General features: G+C 35.0%; 1 long non-coding RNA gene across 1 annotated transcript; it reads right to left on the bottom strand.

Annotated features, from left to right (window-relative positions):
• Nucleotides 1-2,571: 2,571 nt before the first annotated feature.
• LOC109160666 lies at nt 2,572-22,348 on the bottom strand. Its single transcript, XR_002050799.1, has 3 exons — nt 22,328-22,348; nt 8,269-8,274; nt 2,572-2,707 (listed from the first exon to the last, which is right to left on the bottom strand). It is a non-coding gene; the product is annotated as an uncharacterized LOC109160666 (long non-coding RNA).
• Between the last annotated feature and the right edge of the window lie 3,081 nt (nt 22,349-25,429).

Below are 25,429 nucleotides of genomic sequence, written 5' to 3'. Positions count from 1 at the left end.
AAACCGCATCTGCCCATTGTGCTAACAACGATCCAGAATTCTCCCAATCTTTACTGTCGGTGTCAACAAACTCGATGCAGCGTCCAATGGTACGTTCAAAAATTGATTGGTAGGACTTAATTACCAACATTAATAGTCATGTAAAATGAAGCAAGTAATCATACCAATGTACCAAATATAGCAGATTACCGTGAAATAATAATTATTATGAAAAGTAATAAACGAGATCAGCCCCTAAACTTAATAACAGTAATTAATAATGCCAAATTTAACGTAATAAATGGCAAAACTGTAATCAATGGATGCCAAATACTAATCTCAATTTTACCACATAATAATTAACCATGACTATTATGATACTTAGGGAGACTGAAGTTAAGGTAATAACCAAATTACCATTAAACAAATTAAACAATATACCAACTATATTGCTTTTGCCATAAAATTAAAGAGTTAATATTATTATTAAGGCCCTGAAAAACTATTGATAGATTAAAATTTTAATCAACTTAAACAATAGTTATAGTTCTTAATGGCCAAAATAACAATTAAATCCTTAATGTCTCTAAACAGGCCAAAACAATAATTATTACACTTAATCACTCAAATTAGGCTCACAAACCTTAACGGCCCAAGTGAATTATAACATGGATGGAAAATGGTCTAATATTGAAGTAGACCCAAAACTTAATATTATTACCAACGATGAATAACAAAATATAGTAGTTAGTAATAATTAAAACTTAATAAACATGTTATAATCAAATAACAGTGCTACAATTATTATTTAAATATCAATCAAAATGATGGGATCCATACTTTAATGACCCAAGATAGGTCCCAAACAGCTTGTTCAAAATAGGTTCTAAAGTCCCAAAGGCACATAAAATTAAAATGTGCTCAAAATTAAGGCGAAACCAAACAAGCTGATTTAGTAGGTCATAATACCTAAAATTGACTTAAGGATCCAAAATTGAATGATATTTAATAATAAATTTATGAGTTAATAATATGCTAAATCCAACCTTAATGCATGCTATTATGAATATATAATTATAACAATAATTTATAAATATACGTAGCATGCTTGGATGTGCAAATTAATACATTATTAACCCATATATACTAAATAAATTGCAACACTCGAGACAATTTAATTTGCACTTTAACATTAAATTAAAATTCAAATAGCAAATTAAAACTTAATATTTGCTCTAGAATGATAATTTAATAATTAATTAAGGAGAAATTAAATTAAACAATTGGCTAGTCAAAGCTCAAATAAGATGAAGGAAAAAACTGAAAGAAGCCCAATAAACTTAAAAGAGGCCCAAGAGTTTGTTTATATATAACATTACATCAGGTCTGCCCAAAAAACTGACCCAGCCCAAATAATATATTCCATCATCTTCATCTTTATGCCTAGCCAGAAGCCTTACTTCATGCGGTGCCGACAGGAGAAGCGTGCACCGTTGTCCTCGTCCTCAGTGGCGATGTCGACAGCGATGGAAGGAAAAAAAAAATAGGAAACCCCCCCCCCTCCCCCCCCCTCCTTTTTTTTTTTTAACCGTCGTTGCTTCGCGATAGTCGGAAAATTCGGTCAGTCGCGGCCTCGTAGTGAAAACAGAAAATAATAAATCCAGCAACATTAATTTCCAAAAGACACGACATATAATTTCATAACCCGAACGAACGTGTTTATTAATGCTGGGAAATAATTTTTCAACCGTCCAAAATCATATACGAAAACACGATGTATATGAAAATTAACTTAATACTATTTTTAGCAAAACAATCAACCATGCAGAGATTATAAAGGCTCTAATACCAAATGTTAGATCTAAATAGTTTAACTAATGCTGAACAATAGTATACGAGAAACCCGACCTCGTATGATAGCGGAAGCGTAGCCATGTAGATCTCCAGCCATAGTTGATGTTCCTGTTGTGTTGCATCTTAACGGTAGACATGTTTTGCCTCAGACCTGACTCAGAACCCTAGATGGTGTATTGGTATCTACTAAGCAGTCTGAGTACCGTAACTGAATGTGCTATCTAATCCATAATCCTGTATCCCATCAATCCAGGTTTATATTAGGCACAGAGTTTGGTTAACTAACAACTACTAGTTATTAAGTCCAACCAGACCACTTAATAAGCCTAGTCAACTAGCACCACTTAATTAAGGCTCTAATATATAATATATAATATATAATATATAATATATAATATATAATATATATTATTAGGGAAAATCTTACAAGCACCCCCGAAAGGCCACTTACTGCCTCCACCACTTTGGAAGATTAGACTCCTATCCAAGGTTTACTCACAGCTGTGATAAAGGTCCCTTGGTATATTGCAAGCTCAAAGTTTGAACATTTTCCTCAAGTGCCATATTTCCAAGCTTGCAACATAACAATAAGGTTCCCTTGTCCCAAGCTTGCCATATTGATAAAAAACTTTTTTCATATGGGTCCCAATACAAGTGTTTACATTAAAATTTTGTGCCTGGAAGTAAAAGTTTTGACTAGAAAATGGGAGTACATACATATAAAATTTTCTGTTCATATATTACAGCTCCTGCTATGCTACCCCAACATCATATCCAGCATCACTCAAGAACACGTACACAACATCCATCATCATCATCTCTGCTGAGCTTTGTGCCTCTTAACTTTTCATTGCCTCTCAATCATTGTAGTTGTCTGTGTTTAAGAATTAGATGTTAAGGAGAAACGAAATGCCTGATGAAATTAGATAAAGATTAAAAGAAAATAAACAATACTGAAATAGCCAAAAAATGAAAACAATTAAGCGTGATTTTTCTTTGAGGAGAAACAAAACAAAATCAGATTCAGGTACAACACACTTATTTAAGATGTTTGAGATGTTTACTCTCGTGGTCGATGCTGGAAACAATAAATTAAGTTATTAACGCATTTATATAGGTACAAAAAAATATGAGATACAAAAAAATGAGAGAAAGCAGATAATTATTGATTGCAGAGGAATTGCTACCCTGCACAAAAAATTTAAATAGCATGAAACATGAAACGGTGAGAAATATAATGGAGACAGAGATAGAAAGAGACCCGAATATATTTAGAACGAACAAGGAGGGCTTCATTTCCATAGCTTCGCTGCTCATCTTGAATAAGCTTCGCAGAAGTCAAAACGGAATCGCAGCAGTATTTTAATTGAATATTTAAAATTCAAGTGTGGCAATATCGACAAACGCAATAGGGATCTCTCGCGACGAACTGCAACTTAACTCCAAATGTTGAAGCACAGGGAAATGATCACCCACGGCATTCCAATCTTCCCAAGTCCAGCTGTCAATTACTAACCTTTTCAATTGACGGAACCCTCCCTCATGACTCCCACTCTTTCCCTTCACAAGAATGTATCAATTTTAGAACTTTTAGATTCGGCAACATACCAATCACTACTGGAAATTATGGAATTTCCGACCACCTGAAAATGATCTTAAATTAAGTTGATACCAAAAAGTCCAAAAAGTGGTCGGAAATAGCAACAAAGATTTTTCCAGATACCAAAAGTGGTCGGAACAAGGCTTTTGACTTGATTTAAGATTACTTTCAGGTGGTCGGAAATTCCATAATTTCCACTAGTGAATAAGCCTTATTTCACTCCATTGCAACTCAGTCTCGAAGAATTTGAGCATCTTAAGATTTGGTAGAAAACTAGTTGCCCATGGGATGCCACTATACGGAAGTTTGAGATGCCACTTTTTGATACTTAGTTTCTCAAACTTACCCAAGTGCACAAAATTATAGAAACCATCTGAATTTTCATTTTCAAAATACATTTCACCTTGAATCCCCAATTTTTTAAAAATTTGGAATCCTCTTAAAAAGGTCCTCTGTACAACACTTCGGACGCAACCAAGATATAGTCTCTATGTTTCTATGGACAACCTCCGAAGCCTCTAATGTAAAATGAATTCCGTCAGCATAAAAATTCCTTAACAGTGGCATTTCCAAATTACAAATGCATTAGAGGAATGCAATATACATAATTTTTTACTTAGGGACAAAGCTAAGTATCTCAAGTGAACAAGATTTGCGATATATAGCATCTTATCTTCAAAGTTCCAGAATCCAAGTTTCATGCCTACTACTCTTAATAGTTTGAAGTGACAAAGCACCTTACTGCTGAAATCAATTCTATGATCAACAGAGTGTAAGGAATGGAATTTGTCAAAGCCCATAGATCTAATTTGGATATAGTAACATCCAGGTTTAATACTTATCCAACGACATGCTTTTGAAACCAAGTGTTGTGATTTCCTCTTGTTAAATGGAAGTTCTACTGGTCCAGCAACAGCACCATGATAATCATTTGCAATGACATATAAGAGATTTTCACATTGAGCTTCTCTTAAGCACAAGTCGCGCAAGAGATCATGCATCCTAATTGTCTTGATTTTGCCATCATAACTTTGTTTACCATTTAGAACAAGACTTCTATCAACAAGATCTTGCAAGCATTCCGTGGCCACTTCCTCCGGATTCTTATTGTTCACTGCCCCAAAAAATCCCTCTGCTGCCCACAACTTAACTAACTTCTTTACAGGGATTTCATAATCTTCTGGAAAAACTCCAAAATATAAAAAGCAAGCTTTAGACAGATGTGGTAATTGGTTGTAACTCAGAGATAGTACACTTGAACACGCTCCATTAGAATCACTAATTACACTTTCTGCAACATTGTTCCACTTTTCCACCTTCTCCTCTGTCTTGGAGAGAAGACTAGCTACTAAAGTAATAGCTAGAGGTAATCCTTTACATTTCTTAACTATGTTTTTACCTATTTGCTCAAACACGAAAACAAATTCTGTTTTACCAAACACATTGCAGTAGAGATTCCAACTTTCATTGGCATCTAGGAAAGGCATTTTAATGATAGAGTTACCTGAACTACTAGCATATTCAGCCACCTCTCTCAGTCGAGAAGTCAATAGTATACGGCTTCCAGTATTATCATCTAGAAAGCACCTTTGCACACTACCCCAAGCTTTTATTCTCCATATATCATCTATCACTATCAAGTATCTCTGATCCTTCAAGCGTTTACGTAGCGTTTCTGCTAAGTTGTCATTTCTTTGTTCATGGAGTACATTGCCCTGTATAGGGAGTTCATCTCTTGATGCTGCAATAATGCAACCAATAAAGCATTGGAGCATTTGGTCCAGGTCATATTGTTGAGATACAGTAGCCCATGCTCTCTTGTCAAAATAAGAAATAATTGATGGATCTTCATAAAGTTTTTGAGCTAAAGTGGTCTTGCATATTCCTCCCAAGCCAACAATTGATACAACTTGTAGCTGCTTCGCTGATTGTCGAGTGAGCTGATCCATTATCGTCTTGAACTCCTCATCGCATCTAGCCATTCTGTTGTCAAACTTTGAAGCGCTTTTGGAAAATTTACTCACAGTAATATTCTGGCGTTCTGGATCAAGCTGCGATGATGTTGAACCAAGGAGTAGTCCTCTTTGTCGCATCCGACCAAGGAGTGAAACGTCAGTGATCCTTTCACCTTGTGATGGACCATTTGCTAGCTGCTTTTCACTAATTTTAATCAACTTCTTCTTGAGGTAATCAATCTGTTTTACTGCTTCAGTGAAGATTCCACGAAGACTGGGGAGGGAAGCCTTTATACGAGTACGCTTCGTCCAACCCTTTAATTTGCTAGATATATGACACTCAACTCCATCTCTATCCTTTCTTCAATGCTACATCTCTGATAAGGCTGGGGGTACAGGGTGGCACTAGGAGGTAAGGGTTGGAACTGTGATAAGGCCGGGGGTAGCTATAAGGTTGAAACAGGGCATAAGGTTGGAACTATGAAACTTGTGACATGTAGTTGTCACTGTGTGAATGTGATTTCCTTGCTTATGAGCATGTCTTGATGTGTTCTACCCTGGGAATGGTAGGATGCATCCCAAGTTGTGTGTCTATGCTGGTTGTGGTCTCGTCTTTGTTGTGAGGTTGATGATCCTCGTTTTTATTGAGAGTGTGATGGTCTTTGATGTTGACTTCCTTCCTTGGTTTTGAAATGATATATATTGTATTCCGTTTCAAATGGTTTTGTTTATATCTATCTATATTATGCTATTTAACGCGTATTGATGGGTTACCAGCATTATTCGCTGACCGGGTGTTATCCCTTGATTTTACAGGTTTTGAGTAGATGCCGAGTGCGCTAGATATGGACCTTAGATAGTATAGATCCTATGCTAGACGTTTATCCTTTTTGGCCTGTGTGCCTTAGAATTGTTATTGTTATGTTGGATTGTTGTTGACTAGCCTGTGCACCCATGGTTTATGGGTGTGGCATAACATCTCTCCCATTTTAATTAAGTTTCCGCTGTTGTTTATCTTAATGATTAGATGTTTACCTTTGAATTTAAGTTTTAAAAATGTTGAAAAATCGGGGGTGTTACAACCATCACCATCACCGCCGCCACCACCACTGCCGTCGCCGCCACTGCCATTGCCACCACCACCACCATCACATATTTTTATAAGGTTATTTATGTCTTTTAAAACGTATTTCATTTCTATTCCTTAAATCCACCAAACACTGTAATATAATTCCTAAAATTTATTCCTTCTTCGAACCAAACAATAGAATACAATTCCTATTATATTGCTTACCTATTCCATTCCTTATGAAATAGCATTCCTATTACCTCAAAATTCATTTCATGAACCAAACGTGCTGTTAATAATAATAAGGTTAGCAGTAAAAAAAATGAAAAATTGAAAAGAATTATCTTTATAATAAAAAATTTAAAAAATCATGTTAATGCTTTTTAAAATTATTTCCCCTCCTCCAAAATTTATTTTAATAATAATATAATTTCATAAATCATATTACATATCATTTTCCTAAATTAAATGCAATAAAACGAGTCATATATTATTGATACTTTTACATTGATCTTATAATGAAATAAATGTACACTTTTAAATATTATAATTATTTCTATACTTACCTTTAATTTTATTATTTAAATATATAATAAAAAAATTAATCCGTGCATCGCACTGGTAATTTACTTGTTTTTACTAAAACTAATTGATCACGAGGGTGACTGTTAACTTAGTCACCACAAACACAATAGAACGCACACCATGAGATTGGGTGATTTTCTAAGAGATTTTGTTTGGCGGCATTTTAGAGTGTTGAATCTTGTAGCATCTTGCCATTGAAACGTGGCACATACAATTACGCAAATATAAAAAAGATAAAGTTGTGAATTATGTACTAATTATAAGTTTTGGTGTAGTGGTCAATGCTTGATTATGACATTTTGTATAAGAGCAAGTCAAGCGTTCATATTATAGATTGAAAGCATGTTGAGCAGTTGAGGCCGACATCTTGGAGGGTCGGATTCAACATCCTGCCATTGAAACTTGCACTTTTGCTAATAGCTAAGTGTGAGAAATTGCTCTTCGAATGTTATTCCACCGTTACCAAGCAAACAGTGGCGATTCCCAGGCGGTTATTTCGGCAGGATTTTCAAGTATAAATAGCTTGGAGCAGTTATTTTTACTAATCTTTTGATCCCTTAGTTTAATTTCTCTCTATAGGCCAGGTCTTCTTCCAAAGAAACTCTCCCAAACACTTCTACATTGTAATCCATCAACATTATTGAAGATCTAAAGGAATAATTCAACTTATAATTGCTTTTCAATCTTCAATTCCAGATTTGATCTTCCTATTTCCATAATCGAATGAAGCTAATTAAGTGTTCATTTCAATTGCAATTTACTTTCCTTTCTAATGCTTCCATTGATTCTTCATCTTAGCTATTAAATTGTGACAATGTCTAGCTAAGTCGTAAGGAATTAGGATTAGGTTTACTTGTTAGGATGCTAAAATGTTTTTATTACAATTACGAAGTGACTTGATGTATTGACTTGATTCTTGTTGGAAGTGGACTTTGTATAGACTATTGTATGGTGATGGCCACATCACGCAATAGGTCTTGGAGGTGTGTAGTTGTCAAGAGATTGAGACTACACTATATAGCTAGCCTAATCCACTTGCATTTTGCACCTTACACTGGGAAGTAGAGCTCGGAAGAAAATGTCATGTGGACTCTAACTGTTCGAAGAAATGTCTCAAGTAGTAAGATTGCTAAGAGTGTATGATTTTACTACTTGATAGACAAAAGACCACGAGAGTGGCTTGACAATGGAAACATCTTCAAAGAATCATGACCAATGCATTATACGTACCACTCCCTATACATATGGGCATTCTATTGCATCACCCCAAGGAACACCAAGTCTGAGTCCCCTCCATTCATTTACTTGCTTCTTTACATTTACACGTTGCTTTATTTTCACTCATTACTTTAATAGTGCTCTTTGTTTAAGTCTTGAGACCTAGCTTTCTATCGCTTTTATACACTTGTGCTTAGCTGCGCATTGTTCAATTCTCATTCGCCATCCTTCGGGACGGAGCCAGGAATTCCGTTGAGGGGGATGAAGAAGCAGGGACGGATCTAGAAATTTTTTCCAATGAAGGTGAAACGTTAAAATAAAAGAGATAATTTGAAAAAAAAACATCTAAGAAATATAGGTATAAATATTGTTGGATATGAGCAAAAAATAAAACTCATCAAAACTTTATTAAAATATTCATAACAAAATATGAAACATAATTAATTTGATAAAATAATTTGAATAAAAAACACATTATAAATTACACATCTCATTATTAATATTAAAGAATGTTATGTGTGTGTGTGTGTTAAATATTAAAAAAAAAAACTATTAAAAACGTGATTGTGTTGAAGTAAAAAAAAAACTGTGTAAATGTGTTAATCCAAAATTTGAACCCATAACCTTCATTATAACCAAACACATGCTTTGCCAAGTAATCTAACTCACTTCTTGTTAATATTCATCTGTTTTTTATACTAATACTAAAACATAATAATATTAAAACTTGTAATATATATATATATATATATATATATATATATATATATATATATATATATATATATATATATATATATATATATATATATATGATGGGGTGAGGGGGAAGCTGCACCCTGCCCCCTTTGGCTCCGTCCTTGCTATCCTTAGAGAACGACGTCCCCGAGGAAGTTCTATCTTCCTCACATCTTCTTTCCACCCCTACAGGTATACTATGAATATCAATGATGATGGAGAAACGAAATGAATGGTTAAAGATTAAGATTAAAAGCATTTGAGAAAAGGGTCAAATAAGCCCCTAAACATTTCGCAAAAAGTCAATTAGCCCTACAAACTTTTAAAAAGGTCAATTGAACACATGAACACACGATTTTTAGTCAGTTGACCCCATTAGTCGGTAACTTCTCCGGTAAAAGCCGGTAATTGCCTCCATGGCGCGCCACATAAGCGTTGGTGTGGATACTTGGCTGCCACATAAGCATAAATTAAAAAAATTAAATTAAAAAAATAAAATAAAATCACGGTTCAACCTGCGTCTTCTTCATCTGATTTGCGTCTTCTTCACTGCTTCTTCTTGCCTATTTGAAATATTATTTATCTAATTCACTAGCTCTTAAATATGAGGTACACTTTTCAGCCTTATTAATAAATGTATTCATGGCCTGTTACCAATCTGCGAGTATGCTTTTCTTGCCATTATTTGTTCATCCATCCACAGCTTCTACCCTAGTTGTGTAGCTGTGTAGACAGCAGACTATCACCCAAAGAGGAGTGGGTTATGGTATGCTGGGTGATGGTTGATCTGTATACTCATTGTATTTATTTTCTAGGGATGCTGTAATTATGAAATAAAATAGAATTTATCTGAACATAGGTGGGATGGTGGTCTGGAATTTCAGATGATTATGATGACCCATATGGAGTACAAAGATGAAGAAGAAGAAGAAGAAGAAGAAGAAGAAGAAGAAGAAGAAGAAGAAGAGGCAGTGAAGAAGACACAGATCAGAGGAAGAAGACGCAGGTTGAACCGTGATTTTAATTTGTTTTATTTCTTTAATTTAATTTTTTTATTTATGTTTATGTGACAGCCAAGTACTCACTCCAACGCTTATGTGGCACACCATGGAGACAATTATCGACTTTTACCGGAGAAGTTACCGGTTAATGGGGTCAACTGACTAAAAATCGTGTGTTCATGTGTTCAATTGACCTTTTTAAAAGTTCGTGTGGCTAATTGACTTTTTGTGAAATGTTTAGGGACCTATTTGACTATTTTCTCAAAGCATTTACTTTGTTTGGTGATTATAAAACTAGACTAGACAAGACTAGACTTGACCAATAATTATGAATGAAATTAAAGCTAAATCTATATATCTATATCTATATATCTATATATCTATACAAAAACAAAATCCTTCTATTTCATTTTCCCTCCCAAACTTTTGTAGTAAAGCTTATTTGGTAAAATGCACTACTGAAAATTATGGAATTTCCGATCACCTAAAAGTGATCTTAAATCAAGTCGAAAGTCTTGTTCCGCCCATTTTTGGTATCCGGAAAAACCTTTGTTGCTATTTCTGACCACTTTTTACTTTCGAATTGATTTAAGATCACTTTCAGGTGGTCGGAAATTCAATAATTTTCAGCAGTGATGAGAAATAAAAATTAATTAAAATCTATTAATAGGTAATATTGCATAATTGGTAATATTATGTATGGTATTATATTTTATAGTATAATTGATAATATTATTGTTCAAGTATAATAAAAACCCTATGTAATAATGTAATAATAAAATAAAATTACAATAATAATAATAATAATAATAAATAATAATAATAATAATAATAATAATAATAATAATAATAATAATAATAATAATAATAATAATAATAATAATAATCCAAACCAAACTTTATACAAATTAAAATTAAAAATAATAATAATAAGAAAAAGACAAAGGGGAGCCACGGGATCCCCTTTGTAAATGTTGTGGGATCATTTTGATCTCACATAGAAAATGTTTGGAAACGGAAAATAAGAGGAGCAATACTCCTCTTCCAGTTGTTATATTATAGACCGCGGTGCATAATCGATTATGCACCGCGGCCCATATACGGCGCCGTTTCTTTAAGTAAAGAAACGGCCCGCCGTTAGAGTTAACAGAGTCCGTTTGTTTGGTGTATTAAACACCAACTGACACTACAGTATATCCAAACCGACACTGCAGTTATATCAAAATGATACTGTAGTTATAGTGAAATGAAACTGCAGTGTATATAAACTGAAACTGAATAACATTTCACATATTTGAGTGTATATTGTACAATGAAGCTGTAATTATATCAAAATGATCATGTAGTTGTGTTTTAATAAAACTATAGTGTATATAAAATAAAATTAAATAACATTTTCACATATTTGAGTCTATAAATATCGAATGAAACTATAGTTATATCGAAATGAAATTGTAGTTGTGTTCAACTGAAACTGCAGTGTATACAAAATGACACTGAATAACAGAGTTACTTTTTGCAAAAGGGTGCGAAACGGCGGAAATAAACACGGTTAATTTTCATTTAACAAAAAAGACGCGCGGTGCATAATCGATTATGCACTGCGGTGCATAATATAATTTGCCCTCCTCTTCTAAACATAATTGTTTGCCCATCAATGTGGAAACGGAAAATAACTTCCTCCAAAAAAAAGGGGGAAATCATATTCCATAAAATTCTCCTCTCAACCCAAACACTGAATACCCAGAAAATGATTTATGGAATCATTTTTCGATCAAGTTTCCAAACGCACCTTTAGTATAATTGACTAATAATTATTATGATAACTAAGCTAATAACCTATTTATACTTATTATTAACCTATTTACTCATGTAGGCAAGATTGAGATGTGGTTCATGTTGTTCCATTCCTCCATATGTTTGGCTCATATTCCAATTCATATCGTATCCATAAGGAGGAATTTGGAATGGTGGTAAGGATCTTTGAAACTCATACCCATACATATTTGAGCAATTAGCACTTGAGCACATAAAGCAAATAAAAAAAAAAAGAAAAAAAAATGGTCTAGTCTCCTAGAATAGTCATTCACCAATGTTAACTACCACAAAACAATCAAAACCAAGCCATCCCCGGCAATGGCGCCAAATTTGATGATGACGTTTTTCACACATCCATCAAGTATCAAATCACAGTATAGAGTTTAGATATCGTTCCACTGGAGATGGCTCTTGTAATGTTAGGAATTGATGTAAAGTGGAGTTAAGCACAAGCTAAAACTACCCTTTTAGAAGCTAGACCTATCGATAAGGAGATGGTTTGATATGATTAAGCTAATAACAAATAAGACAAGTAAAACAAAGGACCGGGACTTGGTTGATTCAAGCTAAGATGCCAAATATTGTACCCAAGATTAGGGAATTAAACAAGGCATAGGGTAAGTGAGATGCACAAAAGTGTCCAAATACCACTCTCATAGCTATTTGGACTTGCAACCTCACATTAAACTCCACTCTCATGGTAATTCAACCCAAGGATGCCCAAACAAGAACACAAGGCAAAGATTCTCCTTAACACCCGAAATACTCTCGTATTGGGCATTAAGTGTGTGAATGTGTGGCTAGTGTACAAGCTCTACTCTCGTAGCAACAAACACACTCCAAATGAAGCATATAATTGGGATCCAACAATCATACACAAATTTCTCAACAAACCCATTTCACACAACAACCCTAGATCACCCAAATAATCCCCTTTATGCAATACAACTCAAATAGGCATCAATAGCAAGAAATCAAACCAAATCCTAGTCCCAAAGCACTTAGCTACTCATAATATAACAATAGATACACAATATTAAAAGAGAAATTGAAAGCATAGATGAAAAGTAAAGAGAAGAGATGAATAAGAAAACTTCTCTATTGAAGTCTTGAAATCCAAGATTTGCAATGTTCTTGAGCTTGGAAATGGAAGGGAACAACAAATCTAAGCTATTTTAAACTAACCCTAACTAGAGAAATGAAAGGGAAATGAAAGATGTAATGAAAGATATGTTTTGGGGTGGAAAAATCCTCTTAAAAGGGGTCAAAACGCGTTGCAAAAAGTTGTAGAGGGCTGGCCACGGGCGTGGCTTCACCCGTGGCCAGAAATGCAGGGCACACTGCCCAGTGGCCACCGGTGTGGCTGATGCGTAGTATATTTGCAAACAAATAATTCTCGGAGTACGAGTTATCGATCCACAGGGAAGTGGTTGTATCAAGCACTAGTTACTAACTTATTCACTAGAGCTAATCCTAACAATTACTTAGATGATTGATTGGCATAAAATAAATAAAATAAAACAGAGGTTCAGGATTTTGAAAACAATTAGAGAGAAGTTGAGATTCATGGGATTCAAGTATTTAATCACCTAGTGCCAATTATCGTTTGCAATATTTAGTTTGGAATTAAGATTTGTGTGGGAATGCAAAGTGGAATCGAATTACTCCCGTAATCTCTATTTCTAGTGAATTTCCACTCCCATGGCTTAAACACCCAATAAGATCAAAGATCAGCATTCAATTATTCCTAATTACTACCATCTCCCGATTGGCAACAATCTAGAATAAACTTCCCCTAATAAGTTCCCCTTTCACAAGGACCAACCATTAGGTGCAATCGTGTGTGCCCTAATTTATGCCCCAACTCCCATTGGTGACACAAACATGGCTATGAAGCTAGTAACTATGGCCATTAATTACAAGCATCAAACAATTATTATCACGATTGCAACACAAGTATTAAACCCAAATAATAATATATTAAAGAAACTGAGAGCTCAGGCACATAGGTTCATAAACACTTTTACCCAAGAATCTCTAAAGAATTTAGCCAAGCATGACTAAATTATACATAGCAAATATAAATAAAGAATTACAAATCATCAAAAGAGTACAAGAATTAACCAGACGATTTTCCCAAATCTCCCTAGTCTTCTTCTTGCTTTCCAAGATAACTTGTGGCTCTTGATTTCTCTCCTTCTTGTCTCCAAGAATCTCTGAATTCTCTCGGTCCCCGGTCTCCCATTAGGGTTGAGGAAGGAGGGATTTTATAGTGGGTACAAAGTTGAGATGAAATAGGAATCTTGTACCAAATTGGACTCAAATTCTAATTCCAATATTTAAATAAAGAAATTGTCGTCTTTAATGATATTTAGAATTTGGAAGATTCCTTGAATTGCTAACTTTTAATATGGAGATATGAGCCTTGAAATCCGCGCAATTGATATTAGGAAAAGAGATCTCGCGCTTGTATTGAATTTTGCCCAGCAGCGCCACTTTAAGCGTCTGTTTTTTTATCCGCGCCACTTTAGGCGTCTGTTTTTATCACAGAAACAGACGCATATTCGACGCGTCGAGAATTTTCTCGAGCATCGAGACTTCCTGTGCGCGAATTAATTAGCTACTGGAAAATTTCGACGTGTCGAGCCCTTGGCTAGATGCGTCGAGTCCACTGGGCCCCGAACTCATCCAAAATTGCTCCAAACTCATCCTTGAACTCCCCTTGGTCATATCTTTGACCTAAAATGGTTCAAAAACACTAACAAACACCGTAAAATATTCAAAACAAGTGCGAACCATAATTAAATGATAATAGCAAGGAAAACATGTATTAAATAAGCAAAATTAAAGAGCTTAATTACTGTGATGATTCAAAATAACCATAAAAACAAGCACAGATGTGATAACATCAGTGGCCACGGCCGTGGCCACACCCGTGGCCACAGGCAGTGTGCACTGCCTGTGCACTGAGTTCATCTTTTATGCAAATTTTGGACCCTCGAAACGTTTGAATTGGCCTTCGTGGTCTGCATCAAAGTTGTAGCCCTTGAAGTTAGCCTTCCAATGATATAAAAATCACTTGATTTGGACACTCCTAGACCGAGATATGGTCAAAATACGGAGACTGCGCCAATCTGGGGGAGAAATGCCACCTTACTATCTTTTGCTTTGCCTTTGCTTTGAATTGCCTATATTATCAAGACCACTAAGGCACAAATATTTGGCACATGAAAGAGTGTTGTTCAATCTTCTTTTCTTTATTTTGCCTCACAAAAATATCCCCATGCATGATGACTTGAAATCTTGATCAAATAACTCAATGTTTGGCTCAAAACATCATTTTCTTGTCAAGTCACCTAAGCACAAACAATCATTCCATAAGTTACCAAATTGGCTCAATAATATAATGATTAACAATTAAAAATACCAAAATGTGCAAGGAAAAAGCATTAGTTTTAGACATTCATCAACTCCCCCACACTTAGACTTTTGCTTGTCCTCAGGCAAAAACAAGATCTAAATCACCAATATAGCACCGAAGTTGATCATACTCCCACATTGCACAACTTAACAAACCACAATCCAACTTGACACAACACAACTTGTTTCAAGAATCATCTTAGCATTCCACACAAGTCCCATTCTCAAGCCAATAACCAAGCACCAAAATTATTATAGAGCGTGAGGATCAAGTGTGCACAAATACTAAGTTGAGATTATGCAAAACTTGACTTTGAATGAGATTCCATAGGCTTGCCCTTCATACTCCCACTAGTTCAACTCTAAGATTGCTTGCTAAGATCAAGTAGGACTTTTATTAGGCTTGTCATGAGGCTAAGGGTGAATGGTTGACAAAGAAGGGGTAAGGAAATCAAACAAAAAAGAGAACTTCACACTTATTCACAATTGAGATTGGAAGAGATATGACATCAAAGAACTAAGGAGCAACTAACAACTAAACACAAAACAACACTCTAAAGTAGTGGAGGTTGAGTACAACTTTCAACGCAAACTATCAAACTTTTATTCTAACTTCTTGTTTTTCATTTCCACTTTTTTCCTTTTCACCTTTTTCATGCCTTTTTTTTTTCTCATCATTTTTTCTCATTTTTTTTTTCAAATCAACAAACCAACTTTTTTAATGAATCAAGACCTCCACACTTAGACAATATTATAGAAAGGGTTGCTAACAAAACAAGCTCCTATAAGAAAAATAATCACTTCCATGAAACAGAACAAGTGCTCTATTCTCTCAAGGGTGGAGGGAAACATTTTGGCTAAGGTTTAAGGGTTAGATGACAAGGGTTAACACAAGAAAAACAAACACAAAGGGGATTAGGTGCTTAGCACTTATTGAACAAATAGAAAAGGCTCAACGGGGACAACTAGGGGTAAACATATGTGTACAAGGGTAGACTTAAAGGCTTGGGCTAAACAAAAATGGCCTAAATCATTTCAAAACATGCAAATCTTAGATTTCACTTAGAGAGTAATGAGGCAGGTTCTAGCAAAACAACCATTACCGGAATCTCACATAAGCCTTCACTAGCAATGCACAACACACAAGATCAAGAATTTATTCAATTATTAGGTGGTTAACAAAGTCATTGGCAAGGGAATAGATCAATCATGTGTTACACATTGACTCATCAATCACAAGTTGCATTGTAACAAGTTCCACCAAGCAAACCACAAACCAACAAAGGGGAGTAATCACAAATTCAAGTATATAAAGGCAATTTATTCAACACAAAGCACAATGAGTCATCCAAGCAAGGTTTCAAAAAGTTCATCATTTTTTTTTAGTTCAATTTTTTTTAGAAAACACCCAAATTATCCCCCCCCCCCCCCACACACACACACACTTAAAGGCTACATCGACCTCGATGTGAAAGAAAATAAAGCACGAGGGGAGGAAATGGTGGCACAATAAGCACAAGGAGCACAATCTCTACTATCTACATTAAGTAAAGCACTAAACACATTTAAAGAAAGTAGAGAAGGTAGATGAGACTCCCCTAATGAATCTTCTTGTGCCAAAGAATCATCATGAAGCCTTCTTGGAATTGAGCATACTCCTTAGTGTCACTCCTAGAGTCAAGGGAATATACACATTAAAGCACAAGTGAAAGCATAATAAATCAAAATTCAAAATACAAAGAAAAAATAAGATAAAATGCAATAAAGTGAAAGATAACATGGGGTGCCTCCCATGAAGCTCTAAGTTTAACGTCGCTAGCTCGACTCAACCTCTCAAGTGTTCAACCATCAATGGATTGGAGGAGAAAAATTACCATCTTTCTATCAACCTTTGCTTCTAGGTATTTCTTCAAGTGGTGGCCATCAATCAATTCCCTTAAGCTCATCGTCACCACTTGAAAGTTTAAGACACTAAGCTCATCCAAATCAAACTCCAAGAATATCCCTTCCTCAAATCCATTTTTGATCCATAAATCAAATGAGGTCTTCTTCCTAAAGATTGGGTCTTGATAATACTCAAGAGCTTGATCATTTCCTTGGTCTCCACTTCTTTTCTCTTCTTGACTTTCCTTTTCATTTGCAAATAAGGAGAGTCTTGGATCTTTCTCATGCACCAATAAGAAGTGGGAATCCTTTGATTCAAATATAGGCCAATGCGGGCCTCCACTTTCAAGAACATCAACTCCTCCGGGTTCCCACACTCTTCTAAAGTCTTCACTAATGAGAGTATCATTCATTGGAGAGCATTCATCAAATTCACCGTACATGTTATCAACTTCACTCTCATTAACTTCTTCTTCAAATGGGGTGCTATGCAAAAATTCCTTGCCACCATCATCTTGAATCTCAATTTGAGTCTCAATCTTGTCTTCTTTCTCATTCAAATGGTTGGATTCAAGACACTCCTCAAGCACTTCATTTTCAAGATATTCCCTTACATTCTCATCTCCATCAACCTCATCCCCTTCATTAGATAAGGGAAACTCTTGTTGAACCTCTTCATTGGACAATGAATCTTGAATCGGCTCTTGAGTTGCCCAACTTTGTACTTGAGCCATCATGTTTTCCGATTGAGTTTGTAACTCATCCACTCCTGAAGACGTTTGCATTATCAAACTCATCAACTTGGACATCATCTCGGGCTCTTGATCAAGGGTTGAAATCCTTGTTGAGGCTCTAGGTAAGAGGGCTCTTGAAATTGGCACAAATGTTGGTAGTTAGGAGCCAATGTATAGCAATTTTCGGCATCATGTGCTCCTCCACAAATGGTGCACCATAAAGGTTGTGGCATGGTAAATAGTGGTGTGCCTCCTTGACAAGCTTCTTGACTCATGTAGGCAAGATTGAGATGTGGTTCATGTTGTTCCATTCCTCCATATGTTTGGCTCATATTCCAATTCATATCGTATCCATAAGGAGGAATTTGGAATGGTGGTAAGGATCTTTGAAACTCATACCCATACATATTTGAGCAATTAGCACTTGAGCACATAAAGCAAATAAAAAAAAGAAAGAAAAAAAAAATGGTCTAGTCTCCTAGAATAGTCATTCACCAATGTTAACTATCACAAAACAATCAAAACCAAGCAATCCCCGGCAACGGCGCCAAATTTGATGATGACGTTTTTCACACATCCATCAAGTATCAAATCACAGTATAGAGTTTAGATATCGTTCCACTGGAGATGACTCTTGTAATGTTAGAAATTGATGTAAAGTGGAGTTAAGCACAAGCTAAAACTACCCTTTTAGAAGCTAGACCTATCGATAAGGAGATGGTTTGATATGATTAAGCTAATAACAAATAAGACAAGTAAAACAAAGGACCGGGACTTGGTTGATTCAAGCTAAGATGCCAAATATTGTACTCAAGATTAGGGAATTAAACAAGGCATAGGGTAAGTGAGATGCACAAAAGTGTCCAAATACCACTCTCGTAGCTATTTGGACTTGCAACCTCACATTAAACTCCACTCTCATGGTAATTCAACCCAAGGATGCTCAAACAAGAATACAAGGCAAAGATTTTCCTTAACACCCGAAATACTCTCGTATTGGGCATTAAGTGTGTGAATGTGTGGCTAGTGTACAAGCTCTACTCTCGTAGCAACAAACACACTCTAAATGAAGCATATAATTGGGATCCAACAATCATACACAAATTTCTCAACAAACCCATTTCACACAACAACCCTAGATCACCTAAATAATCCCCTTTATGCAATACAACTCAAATAGGCATCAATAGCAAGAAATCAAACCAAATCCTAGTCCCAAAACACTTAGCTACTCATAATATAACAATAGATACACAATATTAAAAGAGAAATTGAAAGCATAGATGAAAAGTAAAGAGAAGAGATGAATAAGAAAACTTCTCTATTGAAGTCTTGAAATCCAAGATTTGCAATGTTCTTGAGCTTGGAAATGGAAAGGAACCACAAATCTACACTAATCTAAGCTATTTTAAACTAACCCTAACTAGAGAAATGAAAGGGAAATGAAAGATGTAATGAAAGATATATTTTGGGGTGGAAAAATCCTCTTAAAAGGGGTCAAAACTCGCTGCAAAAAGTTGCAGAGGGCTGGCCACGGGCGTGGCTTCACCCGTGGCCAGAAATGCAGGGCACACTGCCCAGTGGCCGTGGCGTGGCCACAGGCAGTGTGCACTGCCTGTGCACTGAGTTCATCTTTTACGCAAATTTTCACCCTCGAAAGGTTTGAAGTAGCCTTCGTGGTCTTCATCAAAGGTTTGAATTAGCTTTCCAATGATATAAAAATCACTTGATTTGGATACTCCTAGATCTAGATATGGTCAAAATACGGAGACTGCGCCAATCTGGGCGAGAAATGCCACCTTACTATCTTTTGCTTTGCCTTTGCTTTGAATTGCCTATATCATCAAGACCACTAAGGCACAAATATTTGGCACATGAAAGAGTGTTGTTCAATCTTCTTTTCTTCATTTTACCTCACAAAAATATCCTCATGCATGATGACTTGAAATCTTGATCAAATAACTCAATGTTTGGCTCAAAACATCATTTTCTTGTCAAGTCACCTAAGCACAAACAATCATTCCATAAGTTACCAAATTGGCTCAATAATATAATGATTAACAAGTAAAAATACCAAAATGTGCAAGGAAAAAGCATTAGTTTTAGACATTCATCATACATCATCAAGTAAAGAAAAATTAAAAATGGAAAGGAAATATTTCAATAATAATATTCTACATCATCAATAGTAAAAACATATTAAAAATTGAAAGAAAATTAAAAATGAAACGAAAATATTTGAACAATAATATTCTACATAATAAATAAAAATAGAACGAAAATTAGGTAAAAATATCACTGCATATACATTCTAATTGACTAAAATGGAATCTTTTTTTTTTTTTGAATGTTACTGGCCCTACTACATTGTAGTATCTGTTCATATACTTTCTCAACCTACTGAAACACAAAGAACCAATAACGCCTTCACTGTGGCTCAAACTTGTAACCTTCCAAATGGAAGTCCAACTCGGGTACCATTAGACCACATAGTCTTGGTACTAAAAGAATAATTGGCTAAAATGGAATCTAATATTACTAATTGACTTAAAATATAAAAGAAAATGGTCTTGATTTTCAAAAAAAAAATCCATAATTGACTAAAATAAAAAAAAAAAATGGTCAGATCATTGCATTATAATTAAAAAGTAGATGAAAATATTTCAATAATAATATTCTATATCATCAATAATAAATGCATATTTTAAACAATGGTAAAGGTAAATTAAAAATGGAATGAAAATATTTTAATAATAATATCTATATCATCAATTAAAAATGGAACGGAAATTAGGTAAAAATATCACTGCATTTGATATTCTAATTGACTGAAATAAAAAAGAATAATTGACTAAAAATGAATCTGATATTACTAATTGACTGAAAATATAAAAGGATTACTAATTGGGTGATATCCTACCATTATATATTCACCCGAGTAACCCGTCCTGATGGACTGAAGGTGTTAGCTCTAGACGAGGATGTACAAGATTGTATTGGCACTACCAATGTCGTCTACAAAGAAGTTTCAATAATGTGTAAATACAATCGTTGATATTATGTTTTTTTAAATGAAAAAATTGCTATATATATATAGACAAAAAAAAAATATATCTTCCATATATACAAATGAATTAAGATATATAGCAATTCATTCTTATAACTGAGTTGCTAGAGAACGAGCCATTTGCCTAATTTATATAAAAAAAAATACTAAACAATGATAATAAAATCTCCAAAATTACAGCACTGCATGCGTACATCTACACATTAGCTATTAATTTGAGCAATTATTTGCTCAAATTCAAACAATGATAACATCAAAACACATAAATGATTCAAATCACATCTTCAATTGCACTATATAATATTTGATGTTCTAATTTAAATAATTATATATCGATCCAAATATTCTTAATATATTACAACAAATCCATTCCGTGCACCGCACGGGCGAAAATACTAGTTTCAATAATAATTAGATAATTGGGGTTGGTGGGCAGGAGGGGGCAATCGTTATATCGTGGACCAGGGTCCACAGTGCACTGTGGACCCTGGTCCTAAATGATTTAGTTTTGAATTATAATTTTGACCGCAACAGTTTATTGTTCAATTCACGTTTCAGGATTTTTTTTTCTGTAAAGCATGTGTATGTGTCTTGTGTTATGCGTTTTTGTGTCTCATGTTATGCAATTCTGTACCTTAAATGTATAGATTCTGTACCTAAAATAGATTAGTAGTTGTGTAACACAATACATATTGTTTGTCTTATTTTACGAAATTATATCATGGATTATGAAATTATGTGACTATAGGACATATACTATCTACGTAAATAAGATTTGAGAATAAGTAAATATATAATATGTATATGTATCTTGTGTAGTGAGTTTTTGTGTCTCGTGTTATAGAATTATGTACCTTAAGAGTATTGATTTTGTACCTAGAATAATTTAAAATTTATATTAAACATGAGAAACGTGAAATTACAGAATCTGTTAAAACTTAAATATAAAAAAAAAACGTCGTTTTGATCCAGAATCCATAATGCTATGTAGACTCTGGCCACGATACAAAATGCCGTGGGAGGGGGGGGGGGGTGGGTGGAGAGGGGATGGAATATGAACAATACTGAAATCGCGAAGCGTGATTTTTTTACTTTTATTTTTTGAGAAGAAACAAAACAAAATAAACAGGTTTATGCAAATATAACAGACTTATTTACCTACTTACCCTTATTCATTGGTCATGTTGGGTGGACACCGATAAAGAATTCAGTTCATCAATTGATGATAGGTAAGCGCTTGATCCTAACAACTCATTCTTTACCTTCCCCTGGGTGAAGAATTTAAAAAGCATGAAATGTGAAACAATCAGAGATATAATGGAGTAATAGAAAGAGACCTGAATATTTTTAGAAAGAGATATTGGATTTAGTCTTCTATGTGATTGAATTATGCTATGAGTTACACTGCCTTATTCATTCCTCACTCTCTACCTTCCCAATCATCACATCCTTCCCTTAAGATGTTACATTAGGAGTTATCTATTAACCTTCTGGACACTGGAAACAATAAATTAAGGGTTATTAAAAAAAAAAAAAAACAGGTGGACACATTTATATAGGTAAGGAAATATGAGATACAGAAAATTGAGAGAAAGCATGCACATAATTATTGATTGCAAAAAATTGATAGAAAGAGACCTTAATATATTTCTAGAATGAACAAGGAGGGCTTCATTTCCATAGCTTCGCTGCCCATCTTGAATAAGCTTCGCAGAAGTCAAAACGGAATCCAAGCAGTATTCTAATTGAATCAATTCAAGTGTGGTAATATCGGCAAACGCAATAGGGATCTCTCGCAACAAACTGCAACCAGTTAACTCTAAATTTTGAAGCACAGGAAAATGATCATTCACGGCATTCCAATCTTCCAAAATTCGGCTTCCAATTACCAACCTTTCAATTGACGGAACCCTCCCTCACAGGGATTTTGACTGAAATGGGCATTGGGAAGTGTTTGTGGACAATAATGGGAGGTCAAATTTTTTTTGACAAGAATAGGAAAAACGAGTTTGGGAAATGTGGTTGTGGTCAAAACCGCATTTCCCAAACTCGTGTGGGGCGCACGCATATTCTACGGACAACCGCATTTGGGAAATGCGGTTGTCGTATAATATACAACAGCCGCATTTCTCAAATGCGGTTGCCGTATAGACGTAGCCGCGTATGAGAAATGCGGCTCTCGTATGTAATAAGAAAGCCGCATTTCCCAAATGCGGCTATGGTATTTCTTTGTCGCCGGCCGGCCAACCGCCGGCGATAACCCGGCGACATAAACGCGTTTGGGAAATCCGTTTTTCGAAAAACGCATTTCCCAAACGCGTTTATGTCCTCCGCGGGCCGGATATTATTCTAATGTTTTGCTACATACATCCCTTTTTTCTAGGCACATTATATTTTTCTAAATTTTGCGACTCTAGTGCGCGTGTTAGTATCTGATAGTCTACATTTACATATTTATACTTTTTTTGAAGTTGAGTAGAGTAGACTAGAGTTGTGGTTGGAATTTATGTGTGTATTAAACTACACATTACGAAATTTAATTTGAGGATACAATACAGAACAAGAATTTTGAGGGCGTTTGTAGTATGTAACTGCAACATAATATATGCATCTAATTTGTGGTTTTTAAGAAAGCCGTAAAAAACAAAGCATAAAATTTTGTATATGCATGTTTCATGATATTGTATTCAATTAAAATTTTATGCATAATGTTAATAAAAAAATTGTCAATTACATGGTATATATAAATCATATAATAAATGATTACAAATTACATAGTTTGAAATATAAAATTGCATAGCTTTTGAAAGACTAATATTACACATTGAATATTATTTTGCATAAATAAACAAATATTCGTTACAAATTTCACAAAGGCAAACCCATGTGGGAGCGTATAACTTGTCAGCTTATAACATGTGGGTGACGCCACGAATGAATAATATCCCATTCGGGCTTTGAATTGAAGGAGTATGTATGCGGAATTGTGAGGCTGCTGTCCCCGACGAATAAATAATGTCCCTCTTGGATTTTGAATTGAAGGAGTATGTCTGCAGAACTGTCAGGCTGCTGTTCTGACAAAAGAACTACCCCTCGTTGTCATTGGAACTTTGATTGAGGTGCATTTTGTCAATGTAAAACCAACCTAGCAATGTAAAGTGAGAGTTATAGAAAAAAAAATTAAGATGTGGTTGTATTAAAAATTTAAGATAATTACGTCGAAACTCACCGCAAATCCAACAATTCCGTGCATAACAAGAGCAATTGATTGTGATTGTAATCACAAGCACTTGCTCTAACCTCAAACCCAACGAACAGAAGGATAGCAATGGCGGAAAGAACCTTTCCCTTCGGAATCGCTCAAAACTCTCATCTCTCGGGTTTATAGGCATTCGCGAGATTTAATTGTATGACATTCAACATTATCCACCGTTGTATCAGGGTGTGATAAAATTTCAAACATTTTGAAAAATTTCCAATCAAAAAATAGAAATTTACAACTCCAAAATTTAGAAAAATACAGCATGTAATTCAACATGATTAAATATCTTGTTGAAATTCAGGAATGCAGAGGGAACAATTTATAGTCCAAGATGTGTAATGCATCCAAAAAAAATTATAATTCTACCTTTATTAAATTCACATGGGCTGTCAGCCCTGAGATGACAACCCATGCGTTGTCATCTCACGGCTGACAGCCCATGTGCGATGTCAGCCCGGCTGACAGTCCCGTATGGGCTGTCAGCCCGGCTGACAGTCCCGTATGGGCTGTCAGCCCGGCTGACAGCCCTATGGGCTGGCGCCGAGATGACAGCCCATTTGGGCTGTCATTTCGATGGCAGCTCCAGCCCATGTGGGTGTCATAATGAGATGTTATCTCATTATGACAACCCATGTGGGTTGATTCATGCATTGTTTTTAACCGCGTAGTGTGTTGAGTTTTTTGAAGTGTGGCTTTTACAAAGTGTCATGTAAAAGTTTGTATTTTGGAACCGGAGTTAATTAAAGGTTAGTGTATTTTAGCATTTTTTATTTTTTAAAGTTTATTTTTGATAGTTTGTAACGCGTTTTTTATCATAGTTATATCTGATATGTATTTTTTTTTTTTTTTTTGCAGGAATTACCTTAAGGAAAATGGCAGGTATGAATTTCACTTCTGTATATGAAATTATTTTTATTGTAAGTATAATTTTATCATGTATGAGATTTTATTTTCTATAGGTAATCAGGTGGTTGTGTTGATATGTCGTCATCCCGAACATGAGGGTCATAAAGATGATGTGGATTTCAACATTGCTCCCCAAAATGCCGTGTTCGTCTCTGCAACATGTTCGTTCGAACAGTTAGTGTCCGAGATTAAGAATTGTCTTCAAATTGGAGACAATGTTGGTGATATATTGTTATGGGGAAAATTTCAGCCAAATCAATCTCAGGGTGATGTAGTTTATCCATTTCCAATAACTGATAATCAGACGTGGTCATATTTTTTGGGGGCTATGTCAACGTT

Source organism: Ipomoea nil, unplaced genomic scaffold (assembly GCF_001879475.1).
Source record: "Ipomoea nil cultivar Tokyo-kokei standard unplaced genomic scaffold, Asagao_1.1 scaffold2868, whole genome shotgun sequence".
NCBI classification, from domain to species: domain Eukaryota; kingdom Viridiplantae; phylum Streptophyta; class Magnoliopsida; order Solanales; family Convolvulaceae; genus Ipomoea; species Ipomoea nil.
This window is presented reverse-complemented; position numbering and strand designations above follow the sequence as displayed.